The sequence below is a fragment of the Pseudoliparis swirei genome, chromosome 9 (genome assembly GCF_029220125.1).
Source record: "Pseudoliparis swirei isolate HS2019 ecotype Mariana Trench chromosome 9, NWPU_hadal_v1, whole genome shotgun sequence".
In the NCBI taxonomy this organism is placed as follows: domain Eukaryota; kingdom Metazoa; phylum Chordata; class Actinopteri; order Perciformes; family Liparidae; genus Pseudoliparis; species Pseudoliparis swirei.
This window is the reverse complement of record NC_079396.1, coordinates 19,247,298-19,255,161: the sequence shown is the minus strand read 5'-3', so window position 1 is coordinate 19,255,161 and position 7,864 is coordinate 19,247,298.

Here is a 7,864-nt window from a genome sequence, read left to right as displayed (position 1 = left end):
TGCACTGTGTTTGCAAAAAGATGTGGAGAGAGAAAATAACTGTATCCTCCTTCCACTTTCATAGCAGATCCATCACTCGATTTGTGTCGAGTCTCAGCCTTGACTGACCCACTGGTGCTCCTGGGAAATCGTGTCACGGGTGGGACCGCGACACTTCGATCCGCTCTAATGAAACTTGACGACATGTATCCCAGATGCCTTACACACGAAGGCACCTGGGAATGGCAGATTCTAATTAATTTGTGGGCCCAACTTTGTGGGGGAGAATCAGACTATTAGCTGTCAGAAACGGAAAAAGTAATTAGTTCATCTCATTACATTCGTAATTAACTGGAGGAGGGAAAGTGGATGATGTATTACGAGTCATATATCCCTGATCCAGAGTCTAATAGAGGCATTTGCGACTCATAATCACATTATGGGGCATAATCTAACATCATCTTCAAAAGGAGACCATGTGGTGGTTTTGAATGTGGTCTCCCACTGGCACCAACATCAGCCATGAGTCACTGTTTGGAGGACTTGAAGTGGCTCTCATATTTGAAAGTTTTTCCTCCCATAAATTTTCATTTTTTAAATTAGAGGATTTATTTCGCTGCACGTAGAGCGTCTGTAAACGTAAACAGAGCGCTCCAGAGAAAGTGCCTCTCTACAACCGTGAACCTTGATCCTTACTGATCGTAACACGCTGTAGCTGCAGCCTTGTTACCATGGTGTAGTGCAGGGTATCCGGTTTCCAAATGTTTATCTCTGTTAAAGAGATGTTATACAGGGGCCAAAAGATCCAAAGTAAAATAATGCCGAAAGTGCAATCTATTAACAATATTAAAGCATTAAACTATACAATAATAAATGCACTGCATAATTCACCACTCAAAATTAAATACAGTATCTAATAATCTTGATATCAACCCTAAATATCAGTCATTCCTGCCATTTCCAACTTCTTTCTGTGAAAAAAAAAAACCCCCACCGTGCTGCATGTGACAAATTCTCAAAGTGTGACTTACAACTACAAAAGTGTGTCTCAATGCACAACGAACGACAAGTTTGACCACGTAAATGATGTGAAATAGAAAAGGAAATACTCACTGTGCTCCAGAATCATCAGCTGTTAGTTCGCTGAAGGCGCTGAGAAAAATGCACATGAAGGAAAATACGAAATCTGTGTTGAGCTTCTGCTGCTTCCTCGTTTACCTCTGCTCCATCAATGCACATCAGGCGCCAGGCTCGTGGAGCACGAGGTGGTTATTTGATGATCATGAGCAACAGGCTGCCCTCCCCTCCCTCATTCCCTTATTCCCTCTTTCCCTTCCATTTGCCCTCGTCTCTCCCTCTCTCTCGCTCAACTCATTGCTCTAGCGCTGAGGTGGGTGTGCCATAATACCAAAAGCTTTTGAGAGAAATCCATGGCAACTAACATCCAGAGAGCCGTGCATCAATTCCACCTTTAAATGAGAAGATTGCCAGGGTTTGTAATTTTTTTTCTCACAAAAGGTTTATATTAGTCTGTTGGGTAAACCGACTGAGGAGGAGGGAGGGAGGGAGGAGAGAGGAGAGGAGGGGAGGGCCACTGGAGGCTGGCTCAGACTCACCAAGGTGTCCAATTTTAGACAAGTGGTGGGAAACGCTATCATGAGGTATGAGAAAGAGGAGGTGAGCGCTCATACGGAGCGTGCTTATTGCCCAGAGCAAATGCTCCCTGTATGTTTTTGCTTCTTAACATTTCTTCCCAATGGCCAATGAAGTATGTCTCGTCTTTAGATGATGTAATGGATGATAGTGTTTACATCCAGGAGATGGTGATACTGTCCAAAGTTATTGAGTAAATGCAATTTGATAGAGAACAAAATCTAAAATATATTTGATATGTGGGCATACCAAAACATTTGCGATTCAGCATGCGTGGCATGTCAGCATCTTGTCCACTGAGCATTACCTCACAACTGTGTTGGGGTTCATTACACCTTTATTGATCTGCCTGGCTTGGATGTAAAAACACATGACACATCAATCTCAGTGGATTATTTTCACTTCAGTGCTGTTATTACCCATCATGGGGAAGTGGAAAAAAGAAAAAAAAGTGCAGCACTGTTTTGGTGCAAGTTCTCTCCCAGCCTGCGGTGTATGACTAGTGTTTAAAAAAGAAGAAGAAAAAGATAGTAGATTATTATTTTATGACTGTGGGCCGAGCACTGCGTGTGTGTTTTCAGAAAGAGATATATTGTTACAGAAAGTAAGCATGTCATTTATGTGAGCTATGATGATGTCTCAAGAGCAGAGCTGTTTCCTAGCCAGGTGACCAAAGGCAACTGAAGAGGATGATACAGACGGAGAATGAGAATACGACATTGTTGCAGCACACGATCTTCAACCAGACCGTGCCGCATGGCATTTCTAAAGCGCAGATTTCATGCAGCAATATGAGAAAGGATTATCTTCTAGAACAGTGGTTTAGAAATTTAAATATATTTAAAACAAATCTCACGTTCCCCCTAGAGGGCATTCATGTACGTGAAGGCCCTCTAGGGGGTACGTGAGATTTGTTTTAAATATATTTAAAGTGAGCATCCATTAAAAAAAGCCTCTGATAGTAATAGTTAATAGTTAACTCATAAATATTCAATACAATATAAGTGTAAATTTATCAACTGAATTGTTTCTATTATATGCAAAATGCTGCGTATTCCATCTTTTTTCCAACCCAAAATGCTTTGCACATAACTCAAATTATGTTGCATCCAGCAGGCTGCATGTCGATTTAGTTTTGGGACGGGATCATGTCCCATGGCTTCAAGACAGAAGCAGCAGACATCCTTCATGTTAGCAACCAAAGGGCTGTAATGTCAAGTTGAATCACAGTGAATGGGAAAGGTGGGATTTCTCCTATTAATTAAAATAGACACGACTGAGGGTCGATAGAGTAGCAGCTCTCTGAGGGTGCACAGTGTTGCTCTGAGCTAATTGCCTCTATATTCTATGTTTAGCAGGTACAATGTTTATAATTTTCACTATTTTAGTTTACTGTGTTTTTTTGTTTTTTTCGCCAATCCTCACTAAACACAATCAGGTACACGGAGGTGGATGGGAATTCAATTATAGTTGAACAGGTATATGGTCATAAACTAAAGTATTTTAAGTGTTTCAAATTATCGCTGACAAGATAAGACATCATCACAATAGTAACTGTTGGGGATGTGGAGGAATAAAGTCACATTGATTTATTTAAATTGTTAGAACTTCAATTGTTTCAAAGCAGTTTGAGCAACAAAAACCAGAGAGATGGTCGTGATGATTTACGAGTCTATTTCAGTCTGGACAGATCCTCAAAAAATCCAAAATGGTGGACCGACCAGAACCAGACCAGCATGGCCGTCAACCAGTGGCGGGCCGTGGGCCTGGGGCCTGGGCCTTCAGTGAGGTCCTACACAGTCCCACCCGAATTAATCCACCTCTTATTACTATCATTATGATGCCATGGCTCTTGACCAGGGCTCAATACGTCGATCACGGCGTAGTATTGGTAGATCGCATGACATAAAAAAAATTGGCCCGCCCCCGTCATTTTCTCTATAGCACGTCTTTGTTCATTTATTAAACTAAACAGCCGTCTGATGTTGATCGTATCTACACAACAGCATGTCATTTCTCTCGGCTCTCCGTCTCGCGCGATGCAGAATGCGCGCATCGGGACGGAGAAAAAGAAGAAAAAAAGTCACTTGCACTCGTTTGTTCACTAAACAGGGCATTGTCGCACCCAAAGCAGATTTCAAGTATATGCTCGACCAACTCGACATCTTCTCCTCCTTCCGCCATTGTGGGTTGAAAAAACAGCTTTGTAGTCCGCGAATTAATTCCTTTATCAAATTCAGTTTCCTAGTTCTGAGGTTTTGCATCTACCTGCCCATAGGACCCGCCTCTCAATATTGGTAATCCAATCAAAAGACGTGCAGCACTCCGCCTGCTAGCTGCTCCTGTGCCGCTTCCGGGGCCTTCGAGAAGGCCTAGAGGAGCCAACTCTAAAGCTGATTGGTTGACACGACATCGTCATTCCCATTCACTTGAAGCTACCAGCGCCTTCAATGTTGATTCTGAAGGCCTAAGGGCAGATGTTAGCCCCCTGGCAACACACGATGGCTGAATATGATTGGATAAAAGATCTAACATAAAGACCAGCCCTCCAAATCTCAACCTGGCGCTGGCAGCAGCGCAACCAAGAGGAACGCTATGAAATTAAGAGAATAACTCTTACTCTGGGAAATAATTGAATACATATTTGTGGGGAAATATATTTAGAAAAAAATATATATTCTGATGATGTTTAGGCCAGCAGAGAAGGCCTTGCTGGCCCTGACGGCCCGCCACTGCCGTCAACAGAGCCAGTCTGCTAATGAGGCTAAAAAGATGTGCTCACTTTCATGTCGCAGCTTTTGGTGGCAAGATTGTGCATTTCTAGATTTAGATTAAAGATGGCTTGTTGTTCATGAATAAAATTTGATGTATGCTAATTTTGGCTTGACACGTGAGTGGGCCAGTTTATGGGTGTTAGGCTCAGTTAGACTGCATGGCACAAACAAATGTTGCTGTATTTGCAATTCAGAACTATTAACCACAGTACTTGAGGATTCAGGCATGCTGCGTTTCCTACAAATCAGCTTGAAGGACTACCTGAAATAGAAAATCATCCAAAAATGAAGAGGAACCAGCAGTGTGTGTTATGAGAAGCTGTTTCACCAAGACGGCCCCAGCGGTGATTGCACCGACAGGTGTTTGCCTGATGATTGTTGATTGCTAATTAGGCTGCTGATACAATTTTAACACATTTTTATTCTGAGGCTTGACGTCGCCGTCTCTATATCTCTCTTTTTCTCCCACAGTTTTCTCAGTGGTGAATTGCTGTCTCTCCACGGTTTCAAGAGGTAAAATTGTCTTTGGCTGAATACTCAAATATAATTTTCAAAGCAGCTCATGTCTGTGTCTTTTCAACAATGTTAAAGCTACTTTACTCTAGCTTACGGATGAAGAACACCCATGTGACTCATTGTTGGTGGACATTGTTGTGGAAATGTATCATAATTTTACCTATGAGTGTAACAGTTTAGCTCCACACCTTCATTTTTGTATTAGTTGTTTTCATCCTGTCTCACTAACTATCATGTCATTCCAGATCCTGCTTCCCATCTCGTCAATCCAACTCCCCTCACCTGCCTCTGATCACTCCCTCGTTAGTCCCTCATTCCCTTCACCTGGTCCTCACGCCCTTCTCACCTGCAGCCCATCCCCTCATTAGTCCCTCACTATTTAGCTCCCTCACTTCCACTTGTCCTCTGCCAGATTGTATTGTGTTTTTCCGACCAAGCCCTCGAGCGTTCCATAGTTTGATTATTCTGTCTGTTCCGATCTTGCACTAAAGAATCTTTATTTGAATTATCTGTCTCCTGAGTCGTGCATTTGGGTCCACCCTAATCCCGTCGTGACAATTAAATGCAAGTGTAAAGCTTAACTTTGACGTTGTTGTACATGCAGACGTTGCAAAGTAAAACCCGTCACCACACCATTGTATCTTATGTTGTAGACACAACCTGACGGTTGTGGCAGCTTATGTGAAGCACATATACTTTGTAAAACATGTGGACTGGTTGACCTCTGTGGGGAAGAGCTCTATTCAGTCAGCTGAATTATTGTAAGTGTCTGCTTGATGAAATACTCTTTCATCACCCTTACGGTTAATTCTCACAAGAAGGTTAAAAAGATTAATTTCCACCACAGACTCGTCGTGCTCCTCTACTTGATGAATGCTAAACAAACGGAACTCTCTCTCATTTCAAACATCTGAACTTAATAAAGTAAACAGGCCCAGTCTGGATCAATGGGGCTTAATTTTTGTTTCACTGAGTAGTATTTGAGCCACTAAGCTCAAATATTGGCTACCAAGAACCTTTAGCATAAGGAGATAAGCAAACTCCTGGACAACACATGGTTTTGAGTGCCAGGGTCTATGTCTGGCAACATATCTCTTCCCCAGACATACAGTATAGCGTTGCAGCCGTGCAAGATACAGTCATGACACTTGCACACAGATGTTAGAGCTGGTGTGGTACAGTGTGTTTAATGTACGGACTTTACACATGTTCTCATATTCAGCTCCACAGGGTGATGTCGAGATAACTTCATGGTTCTGTAAGAGGATTTTATGTTATGTTCAGATTTTGTGGGAGCCAACTTTCTTCGTTACCTGTCTTTTAATTTAAATTTCTAACACTTAATGGCAGTGGAGCATTAACAGCTCAGGACATTTCAGTCAGAGCCCTCTTTACTTTCTGACATCTTATCACCGTCACGTCCAATGCGGATCTGGGGAAAAAACTGTGGTTACGGCCAGTCAAGAAGAACATCTTGAGAGTGGCTGCTTATGTCTTTTCAGTTTGTAAATTGGCTTGGCCACTGTGTTCTTCTGAGACAGGATGATCTGGTGATCTAGAAGATTCATACTCTCACGTTTGTACAGATAGACTTGGAACCAATAAGAAATAATTGTCTCCCCATTTTTCTAGAATTCAAAAATAATTGTATAAAAGCTTTTGGTTGGGACGAATAAAAGCCGTCCATGTTTGCCGATACTGTTTCAACCAAGAGAGAACGAGGTGATGACTTTGCGAGAGGAATTATTTCAATAAAAACCGACCAGTTCTTTATTTCCATGCAAACAGACACACACACACAAACATCCTTTCACGCTCATAATTGTATAGGTTCAACTGCTTTTGTTCCCTGCCATCGTCAGAGAAGCTGAAAAGGCTTTCTTTGTTATTAGCAGCACTTTCTCACTGCACAGTTTGATGCTGCTTGTGCAGCAGCCTTGAAGACATTCGTTTGAAAAAGTTAGACAAAGGCCTTGTAGTAAATGAGAATCACTCTCATTGTCCTCTTGTTTTAATGACAGTTTTGACCAAACGGAAACATATTCCAGGAATTGCTGCTTGGGGTTCTCAGAATGACATTCAGCATGCCCTACTAACCCGGCTCTGATGAAGTGAGTGTAGGAGGGAAACATTTGATTGATCATCTCATTTTCACATTAGCTGACCTGTGGCAAGAAAAAAGTATGTTATACTCTGCCAGGATCTGCACAGAGGTCGATAGAACAGCAGCAAGGTATAATGTGCTACCAGACGCCCAGTGGCTATGCTTCGATGATGTGTGATTTCCAGTGGCGGAGGAAGAGTTCAGGTGCCGACTTTAAGGGGACGCATCAAGAAAAACCTTTTAGTGTTTGTGCACACACACACGTTTGGGTATCTGGAGTGTCATACCAACCTACAAACTGTGAGTAAGACTCCACGGTCAGGTTTTTGTGGGCTGCATTGAGAAAACATGTGAGTTGACAAGCCATTCAAATGTGGCTCCCCTTTATTTCATGACGGTTTATTGGAATATGTAACCTACTTTGTGCCCCTGCCAAATAATTAAAGTGGGTGAGACGTTAAATGGGGTTATAGAAAGAAAAATGTTTTCTCATCTTTGTTTGTATGGCTGTATATTTAGACTTTGAACATCAAAATGAAATGTTTTGATAGACTCCACAAGACACGTTAGTTTTAATAAATTACCTCAGCAAATCAGTTAAGGTAAACAAAAAAAACTAATGGAAGCGTAACCATGTACATGTTTTAGCTATATTTTCAAATCAGGCTGTGCAGCAGAAAGCTATTTTTTTTAATGTTTGTTCCAAATAAAGATTTGCAAAACTAGTTATACTCGGCCAAATACCGGTTTTGGCTCATCCCTAGTAAATTAGCTCATAAACTTAAGCTAAAATCAGTCAATCTTGACATTTGACGGCATGGCTCACGATCACATGCGT